Source organism: Mauremys reevesii, linkage group 14, assembly GCF_016161935.1.
Source record: "Mauremys reevesii isolate NIE-2019 linkage group 14, ASM1616193v1, whole genome shotgun sequence".
NCBI lineage: Eukaryota > Metazoa > Chordata > Testudines > Geoemydidae > Mauremys > Mauremys reevesii.
Genome location: NC_052636.1, coordinates 24,984,975 through 25,003,151, shown reverse-complemented (window position 1 = coordinate 25,003,151; position 18,177 = coordinate 24,984,975). Strand labels below are relative to the sequence as shown.

At 52.5% G+C, this 18,177-nt stretch overlaps 1 non-coding gene and 1 pseudogene across 1 annotated transcript; both read right to left on the bottom strand.

Annotated features, from left to right (window-relative positions):
- The window catches only part of LOC120381563, a 250,910-nt pseudogene extending 233,554 nt beyond the window's left edge, over window positions 1-17,356 (bottom strand).
- TRNAV-AAC lies at window positions 593-665 on the bottom strand. The gene has a single exon. It is a non-coding gene; the product is annotated as a tRNA-Val (tRNA).
- Window positions 17,357-18,177: the final 821 nt, after the last annotated feature.

Here is an 18,177-nt window from a genome sequence, read left to right as displayed (position 1 = left end):
TCCTTCTTCTCCTGGGCTGCAAGTAGCCATTCCTGGGAAGCCAAGAGGCAGGCACAGGATTCTGCAAGGTACGTGTCCCACAGCGCCGCGATGGACGGTGTGATGAAGGTAAGTCTTCCTGAGGCACAATGAACTGCAATGCAGCGAACCACTGGCCAGGCGGTCGGGGCGAAGGGCATTCACTGGAGGTACAAGCTTGTGAGTGACTCCTGAGCACAGGGCCCCTTCCCCTTTTAAGGACCTGATCCTCATGGCCTGCGACTAGAGATGACTTGGCTGCATCTGGTGGGTCACACTCCACCTTGGGCAGTGTCCATGCTCTGGGTGTGTGATCGCTGCCTAATTAGAGTCCCAGACACCTTGTCTATCTAGGAGCTCTTCTGATCTTCCAGCTGTTCAACCAGCCCCTTCATCCCACAAGCATTGCAGGAGGGAGGGGGAGGGGGGAAGCCACTTCACAGGCATTCAGAGAGGGAGAGGAGACAAAAATGGGAATGGGGAAAGTATAACAGACCTATTGAGCATAGAAATCACTGCTGCTCCTACAACAGCAGGGACAGGCCACTAGGAGTTGGGAAAAATTAAGCCATCATGTTTCTGCCTGGTTTTGAACCAGGGACCTTTTGCATGTTAGGCAAACGTGATAACCACTACACTACAGAAACTCTGTTGCAGGGTTCTGCCCTTCCCTTCATAAGAAAAGAAGAATGGCCAGACCAAAGGTCCATCCAACCCCATATCCTATCTGCCAACAGTGGCCAATGCCAGGTGCCCCAGAGGGACTGAACCTAACAGGCAATGATCAAGTGATCTCTCCCCTGCCATCCATCTCCACCCTCTGACAAACAGAGGCTAGAGATACCATTCCTTACCCAGGCTGCCTAATAGCCATTAATGGACTTCACCTCCATGAATTTATCTGCAAAAATAATGAGGAGTACTTGTGGCACCTTAGAGACTAACAAACTTATTTGAGCATAAGCTTTCGTGGGCTAAAATCCACTTAATCAGATGCATACAGTGGAAAATACAGCAGGAAGATATATATATACACAGAGAACATGAAAAAATGGGTGTTGCCATCCGCACTATAATGAGAGTGAGCAGTTAAGGTGAGCTATTATCAGCAGGAGAAAAAAACCTGTAGTGACAATCAGGATGGCCCATTTCCCACACTTGACAAGAAGGTGTGAGTAACAGTAGGGGGACAAATAAACATGGGGAAATAGTTTTACTTTGTGTAATGACCCACCCACTCCCAGTCTTTATTCAAGCCTAATTTAATGGTGTCCAGTTTGCAAATTAATTCCAATTCAGCATCTCTCGTGGGAGTCTGTTGTTGAAGGTTTTTTGTTGTAATATTACGACTTTTAGGTCTGTAATCGAGTGACCAGGGAGATTGAAGTGTTCTCTGGCTGTGTTTGAATGTTATAATTCTTGATGTCTGATTTGTGTCCATTTATTCTTTTATGTAGAGACTCTCTGGTTTGGCCAATGTACATGGCAGAGAGGCATTGCTGGCACATGATGGCACATATCACATTGGTAGATGTGCAGGTGAATGAGCCCCTGATGGCATGGCTGATGTGATTAGGTCCTATGATGGTGTCCCCTGAACAGATATGGGGAGAGAGTTGGCAATGGGCTTTGTTGCAAGGATAGGTTCCTGGGTTAGTGTTTTTGTTGTGTGGTTGCTGATAAGTATTTGCTTCAGGTTGAGTGGCTGTCAGTAAGCAAGGACTGACCTGTCTCCCAAGATCTGTGAGAGTGAGGGATTGTCCTTCAGCATGGGTTGTAGATCCTTGATGATGCACTGGAGAGGTTTTAGTTGGGGGCTGAAGGTGACGGCTAGTGGGATTCTGTTCCTTTCTTTGTTGGGCCTGTCCTGTAGTAGGTGACTTCTAGGTACTCTTCTGGCTCTGTCAATCTGCTTCTTCACTTCAGCAGGTGGGTACTGTAGTTGTAAGAATGCTTGATAGAGATCTTGTAGGTGTTTGTCTCTGTCTGAGGGGTTGGAGCAAATGCGGTTGTATCTTAGAGCTTGGCTGTAGACAATGGATTGTGTGATGTGGTCTGGGTGAAAGCTGGAGACATGTAGGTAAGTACAGCGGTCAGTATGTTTCCGGTATAGGGTGGTGTTTATGTGACCATCGCTTATTAGCACAGTAGTGTCCAGGAAGTGGATCTCTTGTGTGGATTGGTCCAGGCAGAGGTTGTAGGTGGGATGGAAATTGTTGAAATCATGGTGGAATTCCTCAAGGGTTTTCTTTTCCATGGGACCAGATGATGAAGATGTCATCAGTGTAGCACAAGTAGAGTAGGGGCATTAGGGGACGAGAGCTGAGGAAGCGTTGTTCTAAGTCAGCCATAAAAACGTTGGCACACAGTGGGGTCATGTGAGTACCCATAGCAGTGCCGCTGACTTGAAGGTACACATTGTCCCCAAATGTGAAATAGTTATGGGTGAGGACAAAGTCACAAAATTCAGCTGTGACATTATCGGGGATACTGTTCCTGACGGCTTGTAGTCCATCTTTGTGTGGAATGATGATGGAGCGTCTACATAGCCAGACAATCCTGCTGTCAGGGTGCCAATGCCTGAGATGATGGGGCATCCAGGATTTCCAGGTTTATGGATCTTGGGTAGCAGATAGAATAACCCTGGTTGGGGTTCTAGGCTGTCTTATTGCCAAGAGACGGAGAAACTCGGCCAGCCGCAGGGGGTGCATAACACCGCCCTAGTGTGGGGGTGACAGCGCCTCCAAGATCCTGACACCCCTATTGGTTCCACTGCTGGTTGTTTTCCTTTTCCGGTGGGACTTTGGGCAAGTTGCTCCCCCCTCTAGGGCTCCGTCCCCAGCAGGCAAATGGGGATTTCGTACCTTCCCGCTATTGGAAAGTGCTGGGAGAATCCCCCAGCCAAAGCTGCTCTGACAGCGCTAAGCAGCATCTGACCATTCAAGGCCGGAGCGCGCTGCCCAGGAGGAGGAGGGTTTGGCTCTGGGGTTTCACTTCAGCCCAGTCTAGAGAGAGGGGCCCAGCCATGGGGTTTGGCTCAAGAAGACCAAGTCTCCAATTTGTTAAGGGCGTTTTGAATTCCAGTCCTGAGCTCCAAAGTGCTTGGTGTCATTTGCACATTTTAGAAGCATGCTCTCCACTCCATTTTCCAAATCATTCATGAAACTATTGAATAGTACTGGACCCCGGACTGATCCCTGCCGGACCCACGAGGTGCCCCCTCTCCGTTGGGCAGCCAACCATGGAGAAGGGCCCTTGGAGTCTGGGCTTTCAACCAGCTCTGCACCCTCGTGACACTGATTGAATCTAGACCTCATTTCCCTTGTTTGCTTGTGAGAATGTCCTGCGGGACTGTGTCAAAAGCCTTAGTGACCCCAAGATAGATCCCATCTACTGTTTACCCACCTCCACTAGGCCCGGAACCCTGCCAAAGAAGGAAAGAGGATTGGTTTGGGATGATTTGTTCTTGACAAATCCATGCTCACTTGTCCTAAGAACCAAATTCTCCTGTAGGTGCTGCTGACAAACTGTTTAAGAATGTATTGCAGTATCTCTCCAGCTATGGAAGTGAGGCTAGCTAGTCTGTAAGTCCCAGGGGTCTCTTTGTTCCCTTTGAAAGATAGGTCCTGTCTTGTTCATGGATGGGAAGATGTTCTTTTTCAGGGATCTCAGATGAGAAGTGGGGCACAACACCTGGTTTGTTAAGGCCACAAAAATGGAGGCAGGTACCTCTTCTCTCCTGCTGGCAAAGAACCCCAGGTACCTAAAAGACAGGGACTCACACCCCTGAATGGGCTTTAGAAAAGGCAATGGTTAAAAAGTTTGGCCCCGACCATTTCTTGTTTCCGCAGACTAGACATTTTAGCAAACTTTAGAATTCCTTGGTGTTAAACACCGTGAAACGCCCCTTTCTCCTTCACAGAGGGCTTTATCGCCCCTTATCTCACTCAGGCTCACGACTGCGCAGAGTTTGAGAACTGTCCCTGTTCCCATTGGGCAGATGGGGAGGAGCCTGAGGTATAGAGAAGGGAAGTGACCTGTCACCAGATGGATCAGACTGAACAGGTTTCACATCTCGAGGAGGCTCTTACCTTCTAAACAGGGATGGCTGTTTTCTAGTAAAATCACTAAGAGGGAAGGAGAAAACTCGAAAGAGGTTCCTCCTGGCGCTCACGTCCGTGAACCCGAATACTCCCTCAGTCCTCAGAGAGAGACCTGGAGAAGGAGACTTGCTGCAGCAAAGCCACAGGGGTCTCTGAGGTTTCCCTGGCCCCTCGCCCCTGTCCTGCCTGGCTGATGTCAGCATCTCTCTGTGAGGTCACCACCTCCCCACCACCTTGGACCAATAGGCTGAGGTCCTGCCAAAGGCCTTTGTGATGTTACTGCCACACCCCTCCCTTGCTGTGCCAATGTCCTGCCCCAGGCCAGGCACTTTGGAGGTTTGAGCTACTCCCTGGGGATCACCCCACTCAAGGAGCGTTCGTTCTAGGCAGCAAGCCGGCTAGACAGGGAAACATCAGATGCTGCTCCCAATGCTACACTCAGTTTTTCAGAAATGAGTTGACTTTATGGCCAGAAGAGACCATTAGAGCATCTAATCTGACCCCCTGCATATCACAGGCCTCCTGTATGACACAAGAGCTATTTTGGGGGCAAATACATTCCAGAAAGGCATCTAGTCTTCATGACATGACATCAGGAGTTGGAGAATCCATCACTTCCCGTGGTAGATTGTTCCTGTGGTGAATCATCCTGACTGTTGAATATTTGTGCCTTAGTTGTAATATGAATTTGTCTCTTTTCACCTTCCAGCCATTGGGTCTTGTTATGCCTTTCTCTGCTTGATTCAAGAGCCTTTTAATACCCAATCTTTTCTCTCTCTGAAGGCACTTCAACACTTCAATGAAGTCACCTTTCAATCTTCTTTTGATAAGCTAAACAGGTTGAGCTCTTTCAATAGCTCACTAGAAGGCATTTTTCTCCAGCCCTCAGAACATTTGGTGTCTCTTTGCTGCCCCAGCTCCAATTTCACAACATCTTTTTCAAACGAGGACACCAAAACTGGAGGCAGTATTCCAGTATCAGTCTCACTGATGCCGTGTCACCTCCTGTGACGTTATTGACATAATCTGTAACCGTATAGATCACCGTTGTGACTTCTGTTCTATTTGTAGCCAATATTGTAGAAAGGTTGTCGTGTAAAGGGTCTATGGAGAGGTTCTGATTGGCTGATTATAATTATGCTATTTCTAGATGTGTATCATTTTTATAGTTGACGTTATGAATTCCTGCCCATTTCCCCACTGGCTGGAGCATGGCTAAAGTGTGTCTGTGGTTAATGATGTTGCTGTAGATTGTTCATTTCCTGCCTTGGCGATTCAGATAGTGCCTTTTCCCAACATATCTCCAGCACATCATTAGTTCCAATAACAGGGGCAGCTTTTCTCTGGGGCACTGAGATTTTTTGGGGAGATGGTGGCTCCTTTCTTTCCTCACCTTTGAGTAAACTCAGCTTTTTATTCCATGGTTCATGTTTTATGGAATAACAACATCAGCCTGAAGAAAGAGGAGAGGGAATATCTCACTGCCAGGGCTGAAGGTGGCCACGTCTCCTCTGTTTGACCGTTGCCATTGCAGGAGAGAAGGTGTCAATAGAATCGAATGCCCTGGCTCAGACAAGAGACACAGGGAGGTTTTGCTGTTCATGGATCCATGCAAAGGACATTGTGTCTCTGTGTGAAAATAGGGAGGGAAATGAAACACCCGCCTGGTGGTGCCCAAGGCGGAAGGGACCCCTATGGGATTAGAGCAGGACACGTTCTCAAGCAGCATGTTTCTTACTCTGCCCATCTGTCAGGTTTGATGATTATCGATGGAAATATTTTGCCATTGGGTCCTGTGTTTACACAGAAATTGACATTTACCAACAAACACGTAATTCTCCCCGTCCTGCCTAGCCTGCCGGGGGGGAGTGTAGAAGGACAGAGTCACTCTGCCCAGAGCCCGTGCCAGGCCTAGGCTCTCCATGCTGCCCACTTCCCACAACGCTGGGATCCTTCCCTGACCTCCCCCCAGACCTCTGCCCCCCACCCCCACTGCTGGGCTCCCCTCCCCACACTGTCCAACTCCCCTGCTTCCAGGATCCCTCCCCACTGCCCTCCTCCCCGCTGAGCAAAAGCTCGACATTATTCCAGGGCCGCCCACAGGATTCAGGGGGCCTGGGGGCAAAGCAATTTTGGGGGCCCCTTCCAGACAAAAAAGTTGCAATGCTGTAGAATACTGGATTCCCGTGGGCAGCGGCGTAGCCAGGGTCTCACATGAGGGGAAGCGAACACATAAAAAAAGGCACCACCCAACATATCAAATTACTAATTACATCCGCTCCCTCCCACTTACTGCCCCCTTCAGAACCCCCAACACCCCCCCACTCCTTGTCCCCTGACTGCCCCCTCCTGGGACCCCGGTCCCTGACTGCCCCCTAGAACCCTACCTGTCCCCTGACTGCCCCGACCCTTATCCACACCCCTGCCCCCAGACAGATTGCCAGGACTCCCACACCTATCCAACCACTCCCCGCCCCCTGACAGGACCCCCAATATACACCAAGACACACCCCGTAATCCAAAGTGTGTGTGTGGGGGGGGGACGAGGGACCACGCACCGCTCCTGCCATTGAGGGTACATGGGCAGCTGCTTCTGCCCTAGCACCTGGCTCTAGTGTGTAGCCAGAAGCCCTGGCGAGCAGGCAAAGGGATCCTGCTAGCAAAGGGAGCGTTTGATTTTAGAGTCTGATCCAAACAGACCCAGCAGAGAACACAACAATAGCTCTGCCTCTGCCATCCCAGCACAGGGCCATAAACAAGAGAGGCAGAGACGTGCTTGATACAGTGCATGGGATGGAGAGGGAGCACAGACCAGGGACGGGGCATGGAGAAAAACCAGAGAGGGAGAGAAGGAGAAAGTGAGGAAGGAGGAGAAGCCAGGACTGTGTCTCTGGAGGGAAGGCCTGGGGAGGGGCGTTCGGATGCAGCATGTTAATGAGCCCCTTGCAAACACAAGGGCAAGAAGCAGGGAAGGGACTGCAGAGGACAAACCGGGCTACTCACTCAGTCTCCCCTGTGGGGCCCTGTGGCATTGGGTAGCAGGGCCCAGGAAATGAAAATCTCTTAACCACACAGAATTGTTAACTGCTCCCAAATCCTTTTGTGCCACGGCTGCAAGCTTAGAAGAGCTTAAGCTGTGAGCTGCATAGACGGCCTCAAGAAACCTCTCTTGTGCGGCGCCTCAAGCAGGTTTGCATTGTGTGACCCAGATGAAAAGCCCAGCAGAGAAAGCTTGCAACTGTCCCAGCTCTTTCAGCAGCGTTTAGGGCCTTTAAATCACTCAGGCTGCATCTTCCAACTAAAATGCATTAACAATACAGCTCAGGCAAGCGGGCCGGGGGCCGTGCAGGCTGCCCGGGCCAGCTGATAGCACTTCCCGCTAACGGCTGCTTTTCTAGGCTTGTGTTTTGCTGTTGGACAGAGGCCCAGACTTCCTCCCATCTAACCCCCCCTGCTCCCTGACTGCCCCAGCCCCCAGAAAGTCCCCCCCCCGAACCATCCAACACTCCCCCTGCTCCCTGACTGCCCCCCAGGACTCCTCTTACCACCCGGCAGCTCGAGCCGCTGGCTGCCTCTGGAGCCAAAGTGAAACACGTGCCAGCACACAGCCCCTCCCCCGCAGCGTGCTGAGGCAGCGGGTGTGTGTGTGTGTGTGCAAGGGGGGGTCTGGCTGCTGGAGGCCCAATGGGAGCTGGAGGCCCAATCAGGCCCCGGCGGCCAATCAGCAGTGCCGCACTCTGCAGCGGGGGAGAAATCCAGATCTTTCCACCTTATTCCAAATTCCTACTAAGGCGCCACTTCGGGGGAATGTGCTCAGTGGGGAGCGGCAGCCCCTGCTCCCCTAGCTACGCTCCTGCTTGTGGGGGCCCCTGCAAGACCCAGAGCCTGGGGCAAATTGCCCCCCTTGCCCCCGCCTCTGGGCAGCCCTGCTAGCAGCTGTTCTGGGAGCGCGGGGGAGGAATGACTCCCCCTTCTCTAGCTTCTCCCCGTGGGGCTCTGGGGAGCAGGGAGGGTTGTGTGATAAATTCCATCCAACTCCCCCTTTGATCCAAGCCAAGGGGCATCTCAGCCTCCACGATCCCCTTGGCAGGGCCAAACAAGGGACGTTTTCCACTGCCCAGGAGACCCCAGCCAGGGACTCAAGGCAGCCCCAGACTTTCCCTTTCTCCCTTCTGGGAAATCAAGTTCAAGTTCTACAAGGAGCTAAAGAAGCCTCAACCCCGCATCTGAATTAATGTCACATTTCTCACTGCCTGACACAAAGAAATGTCATTTCAATCCCAGGTGAGTCCACTTCAGTCATTCCTCAGCCCCATTCCTTCCCCCTCCTGCCTTAGCTTAGGGCATTGCACCACCCTGTGGCCGTTTCATGTCCCTCCTCAGTTTCACACAGAGACACAATTTCCTTTGCATGGATCCATGAACAGCAAAACCTCCCTGTGTCTCTTGTCTGAGCCAGGGCATTCAATTGTATTGACACCTTCTCTCCTGCAATGGCAATGGTCAGACAGAGGGGACGTGGCCACCTTCAGCCCTGGCAGTGAGATATTCACTCTCCTCTTTCTTCAGGCTGATGTTGTTATTCCATAAAACATGAACCATGGAATAAAAAGCTGAGTTTACTCCCGGGTGAGGAAAGAAAGGAGCCACTAACTCCCCGAAAAATCTCAGTGCCCCAGAGAAAAGCTGCCCCTGTTATTGGATCTAATGATGTGCTGGAGATATGTTGGGAAAAGGGACTGTCTGAATTGCCAAGGCAGGAAACGAATAATCTACAGCAACATCATTAACCACAGACACACTCTAGCCATGCTCCAGCCAGTGGGGAAATGGGCAGGAATTCATAACGTCAACTATAAAAATGATACACATCTAGAAATAGCATAATTATAATCAGCCAATCAGAATCTCTCCATAGACCCCTTACACGACAATATTCTACAATATTGGCTACAAATAGAACAGCGGTCGCAACGGTGATCTATACGGTTACAGATTATGTCAATAACGTCACAGGAGGTGACACGGCATCAGTGAGACTGATACTGGAATACTGCCTTCAGTTTTGGTGTCCTCATTTGAAAAAGATGTTGTGAAATTGGAGCTGGGGCAGCAAAGAGCCACCAAATGTTCTGAGGGCTGGAGAAAAATGCCTTCTAGTGAGCTATTGAAAGAGCTCAACCTGTTTAGCTTATCAAAAGAAGATTGAAAGGTGACTTCATTGAAGTGTGGAAGTGCCTTCAGAGAGAGAAAAGATTGGGTATTAAAAGGCTCTTGAATCGAGCAGAGCAAGGCATAACAAGACCCAATGGCTGGAAGGTGAAAAGAGACAAATTCATATTACAACTAAGGCACAAAAATTCAACAGCGAGGATGATTCACCACAGGAAGAAGCTACCAAGGAAAGTCGTGGATTCTCCATCTCTTGATGTCATTTCATGAAGACTAGATGCCTTTCTGGAATGTGATTTCCCCAAAAGTAGCTCTTGTGTCCTACAGGAGGCCTGTGATATGCAGGGGGTCAGATTAGATGCTCTAATGGTCTCTTCTGGCCATAAAGTCAACTAATTTCTGAAAAACTGAGTGTAGCATTGGGAGCAGCGTCTGATGTTTCCCTGTCTAGCCGGCTTGCTGCCTGGAACGAACGCTCCTTGAGTGGGGTGATCCCCAGGGAGTAGCTCAAACCTGCGAAGTGCCTGGCCAGGGGCAGAACATTAGCCCAGCAAGGGAGGCGTGTGGCAGTGACATCACAAAGGCCTTTTGCAGGACCTCAGCCTATTGGTCCAAGGTGGTGGGGAGGTGGTGACCTCACAGAGAGATGCTGACATCAGCCAGGCAGGACAGGGGCGAGGGGCCAGGGAAACCTCAGAGACCCCTGGGGTCTTTTTCTTATCTAGGATCCTATTACCCCCCACTCCCTGTCCCGATTTTTCACACTTGCTGTCTGGTCACCCTTGGGTGTGCACATGTGGGGTCCCAGCTCCTCCCTGCCCCCCTCATTGAAGCAGGTGTGCAGGGTTACTGCCCTGGGAACTGCAGGGCACCAGTGGGCATGGGGCTGGCTAGAGGCAGGGCAGGGGCTGACTGGAGGTAAGGTCTGGCTGTAGGCAGGGCAAGGGGTGCGGGGCTGGCTGGAGACAGGGGTGTGTGGGGCTGGCTGGCTGCAGGCAGGGCAAGGGGTGCGGGGCTGGCTGGAGACAGGGATGTGTGAGGCAGGTTGGCTGGTTTCAGGCAGGGGGGTGCAGCAGGAGTTGGCTGGAGACAGGGCAGGGTGTGCACGGCTGCGGGTGTGTGGGGGCTGGCTGGCTTTGGGTGGGGCCACAGGGGGGTGCGGCAGAAGCTAGCTGGAGACAGGGCAGGGGGTGTGGCAGGGGCTGGCTGTGAGCAGGGCAGGGGGTGTGGGGCTGGCTGCAGGCGGGGGCTGGCTGCGGGCAGGGCAGGGTTGCAGAGCTGGCTGCAGGCAGGGCACGGGGTGCGGGGCTGGCTGGAGGCAGGGCAGGGGGGTGCAGCAGGGGTTGGCTGGAGCCGGGGCATGCAGGGCTGGCTGGAGACAGGGGCTGGCTGTGGGCAGGGCAGGGGGTGCGGGGCTGGCTGCAGACAGGGGCTGGCTGCGGGCAGGGCAGGGGGTGCGGGGCTGGCTGGAGAGAGGGGCTGGCGGTGGGCCGGGCGGGGGGTGCGGGGCGGGCATGGGGTGCAGGGCTGGCTGGAGACAGGGGCTGGCTGCAGGGAGGGCAGTGGGTGGAGGTCACGCAGAAAATGTCCTGAGAGGTATTTTAAGGTGAAGATAACGCCATGGTTACCAGTTGACTGGCACATCCTGGGTTAAAGAAAGGAAGGGACCTGGAGCTAATAGTCTGAAGTATTTGTGTTACCAACCCTGTCACTGTCTGACCCCCCTTCAGTGCGGAGCAGGTGTGTACGTTGCTGGGTGGAACGCACAGACTCCTGCAGAGCAGGGGCAGCTGTTTCCATGGCAGAGAGCCTGGCACTTAGGAGACTTTCCTGACTTGCTGTTTTGAAGCAATTCAGTAAAATAACGGTGGAGCTACAATGTCTGGTCCAAAATTTCAGCCCCCCTCCGGTGCAAAAACGCTATTTTAGGATCTAAACAGGAGGCTTCCAGTGCTAGGACACCTGACCAGAGAGCTCAGTGGGGGCATAACAGCTGCTGACGCTGATGGTACGTCCAGACTACCAGCCGGATCAACGGGTAGCAATCGACTTCCTGGAGTTCGATATATCACGTCTCATCTAGACGTGATATATCAAACCCCGAACGTGCTCCCGTCGACTCCGGAACTCCACCGGCGCAAGTGGCCGTAGCGGAGTTGACGGGGGAGCCGTGGACATCGATCCCGCTCCGTGAGGATGGGTAAGTAATTCGAGCTAAGGTACTTCAACTTCAGCTACGCTATTCACGTAGCTGAAGTTGCGTACCTTAGATCGAGCCCCCCCGCCCCTAGTGTAGACCAGGCCTCAGGGTCCTGGGCTAAATCCACTTGCAGGTGGAGGCGTTTCGATTTATTTGATCGATAATGAGGAAGGCAAAGATTTAATCCCAGGTTTTTTTAGTAAATGTCATGGACAGATCACGGGCAAAAAACAAAAGCTCATTGCCCATGACCCGGCCATGACTTACACCATAAATACCCCTCATTGAATCTTGGGGAGGGAGGCCCAGGGGGTCCGTGGCACCAGCTGTGGGCGCAGGGAGTCCAGGGGGCCCGTGGCACCATGTACTGGGGGAGAAGCCCCGGGGACCAACGGCCACTCCAGATGCTGCCAGGTCAGGGGAGCCCCAGAGGCCAGCCCTGCTCCGGCCACCTCGGGACTGGTGCCAGGAGCCACTGAGCTGTGGCTGCGCCTGCCACCCTTGGAACCACTGCTCAAGCTGTCCCCAGGCCAGCTGCTGGGGCAGCCACGGAGTCAGCCACAGTGGCCACTGCAGAAGTCACAGAATCTATGACTTTTGCAGCCTCCGTGACACAGAGGGATCCCTAATAAAGAGACAAACCCCTCCCTGCTGTGACTGCAGTTCCTGGAAGGAAAGAGAAGAACAGAAAGTGAAGAGAGAAGGAAAGAGAGAGATTCCCTGTCACCTCTCTCCCTGCTCCCTCCCCCTTGTATTCTGTAACCCCATCTCACTGGGTTCCCTGTGCTGGTGCCATGGGGGTGACACTAGAGTTCTGGGGATTAAGGGGGAGGGGAAGGGGGCACTTCACTTCTCAGCATTTCACACAAATTTGTCTTTGGGCTGAAGTTTCTCCTGTGGGGCCTCTCAGTCAGAGCTGTACCCCACCCCCACCCCCAGTGGGGGTGTGTGTAAATTGCAGAGCAGGCAGAGAAGTCGCCCATAAAGGTTCATATTGTTCTGGTGACTGGTTCTGACCTGGGTCCCACGTTCTCTGACACAGGATCATGTGCAGAACATGGGAGCTCTGGCTTGTCCTAAATGCTGTAGACTGTGAGTTCCTGGAAAGGGCAGGGGAGAGGGAGCAAGAGGAGAAAGGCAGAGACATTGGAGATGAGGAATTGGGGGGAGAAGGAGAGAACAGAGAGACAATAAATGATTGAAGCAGAACAGGTGTCCCAACTCCATCTTGCTCATCACAGGTGTTCACAGAGCTGGGGAGCTGCAGGTTTTCCAGTGTCAAGTCTGAACTTTGATTCTAACAATGTGCGTTGAAATATCAAGGGGATCTCCACATACCTGAGCTCTTCCCCCCTCCCCTTTTTTGTATTAATTTTTATTTTGACGTGTTTGGCTTAACCGTGATCGTCCCTTTCCCCACCTGTATTGCAATTTGGGGGTTTATTGTGCCTCCCTTTTGTTCATGTCATTATAATTGTAACAGCAAAGGAATCTGCAGGAGCAAAAACTGACTCAAAACTTCATGTCCCCATCATGCCGGAACATCCTACAAACAGCTCGTGCAGCTGGAATCATAACACGCAAGGCCAGGGGATGGGAGATGCAGGTTTCCAAGGGTTCTGTCTTTCTCAGATGACACATTCCAGCCCCTTGTGTGCCTCCATCCTATATGACCTGCTGGACTTTGACACATTTATTGTCTCATTCTATAGATAATGTGATTGTAACACAATGTGACTGAAATTAAACCACTTCCAGATGAGGAAACAACAGAAGAGAAAAGCCATGATTGCATTGGCTGGGAATCAAACCCAGATGAATTGCTTGGAAGACAGCCATGCACACCACTATACCACCACTGCATCTGGCAGGAGTAGCTTTCCTGCAGGCTCTGTGTGCTGGCAAAGGGGGTGACACATGACCACAGAGTTAGTGAGCAGGGTGGATGGGCTGGAAGCTGCCTGACAGCTGGGAGCAGAGTTACCATCCCAGAGTGACTGAAAGGGGGCAAAGGTAAAAACAGATCTCACTGGGAGCTGGCCCCACACCCACCCCACCCCTAGGAGAGGGGAACTGAAGCTCAACTTCAATCACAGAAAAATCTTCCCTGAGGAGGAAGGGGACAGCTTGTTTTAAAGACCAGGTTTGTGTTGTTCCTGCTACATACGGAGGGGCTGGGTAGTGCTGATTCCAGCCCCCAAACTCTGGGAGGATAAGGAACAAATTCAGGCTGCCAGTGACCTGCAGGAGGGAGATGATCTTTTGACAGTGACGGACGCCTCGTCCTAAAGGCCTTTGTCTGCCCCCTTCCAGTGACTGTTTGGCACAGGAATGCAGCCCCCACTCCCAGGTCTCTCCTGGGGAAATAATGTTTCTGTGCAAAACACCAAAGCTTTTAACAGAAAGGAAGAAAAGGAAATGGCCACATGATGGGACTAGGACATAAGGAATGAAACACACATGGGCGGCGAGTTATATACCCACATGGTGCCCGGGCACCAGCAATATTCAGAGCCCTGGGGCCCAGCTCCACCAAAGTTTGGGGCGGGTCTCCCCTCTGGCCCCACCTGCCACCCCCGTGCTTCCCCCGAGTGTCTCCCGGACCCCCTTGCTGGCCCCATGCATGTCCCTGGGCCCCGGAGGGAGCAGAGCATTCCTGCCTCTTCCATGCAGCTCCATGCTGCCTCCCTGCAGCAACTGCTGCCACAGGGTCCTAGTGCCCCCCTCTTCCAACTCGCTGCCAGGGCAGACTGACTCTGAGCCTGCCCTTCCACCTCAGACCCTTCCCTTTTCGAGCGGGACCCTCTGCCATCACAGCCCCCCCCCCTGCAGTCACCACTCCTGCCCCATGCTGGGCAAGGAGACAGCCCCATCCCCCACCCCCAGTGAGGCTATAGTCAGGGGCAACAGCAGGGGAGGAGGTGCATGCAGCACCCCCCGGCACCCATAATGGGGGAGGCGAGGGAGATTCCTGGAGCTGAGAAGGGCCCTAGGAGCACCTGCAGTGACAGTGGTGGGAGTGAGGGTGCTGCTGGAGGGGAATGAGGGTTCCTCCCAGAGCTTGCTGCTGCCAGCAGGGAAAGGGCTGGGGGGAGTCCTCCTTTCTGGCCCTTGTCCCGGAGCAGCCTGCCTGCACCCCAAACTCATCCCCAGCCCTGCCCCACCCCAGAGCCCACACCCCCAGCCAGAGCTTTCACCCCCCCACCACATCCTCAACCCTCTGCCCGAGCCCTGAGCCCCTCCCACACCCGAAACCTCCCATCCCCAGTCCCAGCCAGAGCCTTCATTCCCCTGCCCACACCCCAACCCTCTGCCCCAGCCCTGAGCTCCTCCCACACCCCAAACCTCCCATCCCCAGTCCCAGCCAGAGTCCTCATCCCCCCACACACCCCGACCTTCTGCCCCAGCCCTGAGCCCCAACACCACAAACCCCTCATCTCCACCACAGATAGAGCCCTCACACACCCCTGCACCCCAACCCTCTGCCCTAGTCCTGAGCCCTCCCAAACCCCAAACACCTTATCTCCATCCCAGACACAGCCCTCATCCCCCTGCACCCTAACCCTCTGCCCCAGCCCTGAGCCTCTCCAACACCCCAAACCCCCCAGCCTCAGAAGAGCCCTCACCCCCCACACCCCTACCCTCTGCTCTAGCACTGAGCCTCTCCCACACCCCAAACCCATCATTCCCAGCCCCAGCCAGAGCCCTCATCCCCCTGCACCCTAACTGTCTGCCCCAACCCTGAGCCCCCTCCTGCATCATGAACCCCTCATCCCCAGCCCCACCACACAGCCATCACCCCACACCCCAACCCTCTGCTATAGCCCTGAGCCCCCTCCCACACCCCAAACCTCTCATCCCCAGCCACACCCCAAATTCCCTCCCAGAACCTTGGGCAGGTTGGGGGCGGAGTTTGGGCAAGTTCTGGGCACCACCAAAATTTCTACAAACCTACCGCCCATGGAAACACAAGATGCTTCTCCCCTGTGCATTGACTTTTAACCTTGTTTGTGGTGGTGTTGTATCCATGTTGGTCCCAGGGGTCCTCTGGGGCGCCGGGCATTGGCCACTTTCGGGAGAGTGGGCTAGATGAACTGGTCTGACTCAGTGTGGCTGTTCTTATGTTCTAACTGCTGGTTATGGAGGAGACGACCTTCCAGGCTACACAGAACTGAAGGAGGGTGCTGGGTTAGCTCCACAGCTTGTCTCTTTCACCAACAGAGGTTGGTCCTCTGCAAGCTCTTACCCTCACCACCTTGTCTCTCTTGGACTCTGAAAAGTGTTTTCTCTCCACTCCCCTTGGAGAGACGTTAAGTTTCCCTTTGGGCAACTATCAGGCTGAAGCAATTGTATTGACTGTGACACTAGAATTGAAGATTTAATATTATAAATAAATGAGTCTAAACCTGAGGTTCTGGTCTTCACATTGGTTTTTCTAACTCCATTCCCAGTTCTCTTCTAGAAAGGCCTCCAGGCTGCCTGCCCAGCCCAGCAAAAGTGGCAAGGAGAAAGCCCACACTGCTGCTCTTTCAGGTACTTGAAGGCTGCTATCAAACTCCCCTCACTCAGTCAGTCCCCAGGCTGTGGCAGTGCATAGGATTCTTCCGTCCTAAGTGCAGGACTCTGCACTTCTCCTTCTGGAACCTCCTCAGATTTCTTTTGGCCCAATCCTCCAATTTGTCTAGGTTGCTCTGGACCCAAACCCTGTCCTCCAGCGCTTGGATTCTTTACATGCTTTCACAGAGCAAAGAGCACATATTCCATGATTTCACAGGGCAGAGTTTTGTGCTATCGGGAGCTTTCCCTGTGTGGATTTGACAGGTGGATCAACACAGAGACACATTGTGACCCTTCTCAGGGTGCTGAGGACTGTGAGTCTCCTTGTTGCCACCTGCCACAAGGAAGAGGGAGTTTTGCATTTGGCAGCTGGATGTTAGTGACCAAACTCACCAGCCTGCTGGAACTCAGGGACCCTCCTCTGAGCTACAGCAGCCACCTTAACCCTTGAGTTCCTTCAATGTGTCCCCCTCTGGGGTCCAGCCCGGATCACCAGATCCCTGGTGAAATCCCAGATCCTCTCTTGCCCAAGTATCCCAGGTTACTAGTTTTACTGTGGACCATTGCTACTGTATCTCACACAGCACCTGAGTACAGTTATCGAACAAGCAAAAAATTTATTTCACAACGGATAGAGATTTAAACAAACAAACGTGAGTGATGGAAACCAACTGTTACCAACTAAACAAAGGCAGAAAGTGATAGAATAGAAAGGCCAGCACAAAAAACAGAGAGAGGAACAATAAGATACTAAAAGGATAATGGTTGGAACTCTCCATTTCTCTCAGTCTTTGGACTGATGGGTAGTAGAGCTGTAGCAACAGTTGAGGAACCAGGGTAAATTAAATCTAAGGTTTGAGCTGCTAGTGAAGCATTTTCCACACTCACGGCATTCCTAGGGGCTCTCTCCTCCGTGGATTGTTTGATGCCTAATAAGGTGCGAACTGCGATTGAAGGTTTTCCCGCACTCGGCGCATTCATAAGGCCTGTCCCCTGTGTGGATTCTATGATGTACAGAAAGAGCTGAGCTGTGAGAGAAGCATTTCCCACACTCACTGCATTCAAAGGGCCTTTCCCCTGTGTGGATTCTCTGATGTTGAGAAAGGTTTGAGCTGCTAGTGAAGCATTTCCCACACTCACGGCATTCAAAGGGCCTCTCTCCTCTGTGGATTGTTTGATGACTAACAAGGTGCGAACTGCGATTGAAGGTTTTCCCACACTCACTGCATTCATAGGGCCTGTCCCCTGTGTGGATTCTCTGATGTACAGAAAGGGCTGAGCTGTGAGAGAAGGTTTTTCCACACTCCCTGCATGTATTTTTTCTCTTTCGCCTGAGGATATCCTGCTGTGTTGTAGTTTCCATGAGGACCTTCTGAGTTCCCCAACAGGAAATAAATTTATCCACTTTCATCCCTGCCTGGTTTCCTTGATCTGTTTTTGGTCTGTGCTGAATCTCCCAGGACTTTCCCTGCTCATGACTCCTGGACACATTCCTTTTCGATCTTTGAGATAATGCTCTGTTTTTACCCACTGGCTCAACATTTCCAGGCTGAGAATTCCGCTCCTCTTTCTCACATGCCATTGCATCACCTGCTGTGATAGAGACAGAAACCTCAAACAGGGATGGAAAGGGGAAGACCAAACCAAAACAAGTGCTGTAGACAGGTCAAATAAAAATCAGGAGCTGAACTCCCCCAAACTCTTCCCCCAAATAGGAGAGAGGAAGGGGATGAATTCAGCCTTCACATCCCATCCAAATACGCAGGGGGAAGGGAGGAAGCCACTGCCTGGTGTCTGCTAGGATCTATAGGAAGCCATGAGCTATAGTTACCCTGAGGATACGACCCCTGCTAGGGATAATAATGAACTGAGAAACCACCCCAAGGGCTTTGTTGGGCATCCCAGATGTTTCCTTCAGGCACTTACAGATTCTGAGGTGATTTAATGTTTCCTCACCTGTGCAGGGAGATCTCAGAATCTCTCTTTCCTCTGAACCCTGGAGGTCTGGGTCCCATGGCTCTTCCCCTTGTTCCAGCTGGGAGATCACATCACGCTGGAAAACTAGAAAGCCTGCTCAGATGAAAGAAAACAAAGGAGTTCCGTTGATTTCATAAGACTTAGTCATAA